Below are 1,792 nucleotides of genomic sequence, written 5' to 3'. Positions count from 1 at the left end.
ACACAGTTACACACAGTTACACACAGTTACACACAGTAACACACAGTATTACCTCAGATGTGTTACTGACTGCTCAGATGTAACATGTAAATTGTTGTCATCGTTGTTTCCGTCGTTGGTAGTTTTGTTGTTTTTGATTAATTGTTTGTTGTTTTACATGATGATGTAATGTTTCCTTGTCTGTCTGCAGGCTCTGGATCAGGACCGCTCAGCCCTGCAGAAGGTGAAGAAGTCTGTGAAATCCATCTACAACTCAGGACAAGGTACAGATCAGATCCTGGTCCCTTTAGGGCTCAAACCTAAGTCAGTTCATCGGTTGATTCTCTGCTTAGAGTGTTTTGAGGATGTTGAGTTTTTCTGACAAAAACAATTTGATGACATCTCCAGAATTTCTTCTTTTTTGAAAACCAAACAATTAATTAATTAATTGAAAAAACAAAACCTCATCATTAATTTGTATATATTATCTATTAACCTCCAGTGGTTTAACTTGTCAGCTCGCTGCAGTGATGTCACGGCTGACTCTTGTACACTGTGACATCACCGCTGTTAAGTTACTCTTTAAAGACAGGATTGATGATGTTGTTGTTGTTGTTGATGTTGTTGTGGTGGAGTAGAGCATGCTGGGAACCAGGAGAGCTTCAGCCAGGCTCTTGAGAGACTGGGAGGAAACTTTGAACTGGGAGCCGCCTTCGTTAAGTTCTCCTGCCTCGTTAAAGAACTGGCTGCTCTGCTGAAGAACCTGGTCAGTCAGCTGTCAATCAATCATTCATCAGTCAGTCAGAGGGGTTCAGCTGTTACGACAGTGAAGTAAAGTCATTGTGTCTCCTCCTCAGCTGCAGAGTCTGAGCCATAACGTGGTCTTCACTCTGGACTCGCTGTTAAAGGGAGATCTGAAGGGAGTTAAAGGGGTGAGACTGGATTTTAATATTATTATTATTCTCTAAAGTTTTTCTCATCTCATTTTTAACTCTTTGATTTTCTAAACGTTGGTTTGTTCAGTGAAGCTCAGTGTTCATGTGTTTTCTTTTCTGTTTCAGGATCTGAAGAAACCCTTTGATAAAGCCTGGAAGGACTACGAGACCAAGCTGTGAGTGTTTTTGAAAAGAGAGAACCAGGTCCTTCTGTTCCACTTAGAGACCTGCAGCCTCTCCTCTGCTGGAACTTATTTATAATGTTTATTTGGCTGCATGATCATTTACACCTGTAATCCCTTTGAGGGAGGGTGTCACTGTAATGCATGCTGCTGGCGATGGCGGCGTGCTGCTTCTCATGTACCAAATTTGAAGTTGATTGTGATTTATGAAGGGAAATCAGCGTGCGACGTGCACGTGTTATAAATCAGAATATTTTTGTGCGTTCCTATCACAGACCGTATAAAGAAGTGGGCGTAGCTGCCGTGACGTCGCTTTGTGGACGCCGTTTTGAAGCCTCCAGTTTGGCACTTTGGTCGTCGCCATGTTGATTTTTTGCAACCAGCAGCACTGTGACCATATTTAGATGAGAGGAACTGAAAAATGAGCAGCCGACTCCTGGAGGACGCAGGTTTAAGTCGCCCCCTGCTGGCCGCTAGAGAGGACGCAGGTTTAAGTCGCCCCCTGCTGGCCGCTAGAGAGGACGCAGGTTTAAGTCACCCCCTGCTGGCCGCTAGAGAGGACGCAGGTTTAAGTCGCCCCCTGCTGGCTGCTAGAGAGGACGCAGGTTTAAGTCGCCCCCTGCTGGCTGCTAGAGAGGACGCAGGTTTAAGTCGCCCCCTGCTGGCCGCTAGAGAGGACGCAGGTTTAAGTCACCC

The 1,792-nt window shown here is 45.3% G+C and overlaps 1 protein-coding gene across 1 annotated transcript in view; it reads left to right on the top strand.

Moving 5' to 3' along the window:
- asap1a (ArfGAP with SH3 domain, ankyrin repeat and PH domain 1a) overlaps positions 1 to 1,792 on the top strand; it is a 28,594-nt gene that overhangs the window by 8,115 nt on the left and 18,687 nt on the right. The gene's annotated exons all lie outside the window — the stretch shown is intronic.

The sequence above is a fragment of the Micropterus dolomieu genome, linkage group LG06, assembly GCF_021292245.1.
Source record: "Micropterus dolomieu isolate WLL.071019.BEF.003 ecotype Adirondacks linkage group LG06, ASM2129224v1, whole genome shotgun sequence".
NCBI classification, from domain to species: domain Eukaryota; kingdom Metazoa; phylum Chordata; class Actinopteri; order Centrarchiformes; family Centrarchidae; genus Micropterus; species Micropterus dolomieu.
The sequence above is the reverse complement of the archived record's forward strand: the minus strand, read 5'-3'. Positions and strand labels throughout refer to the sequence as shown.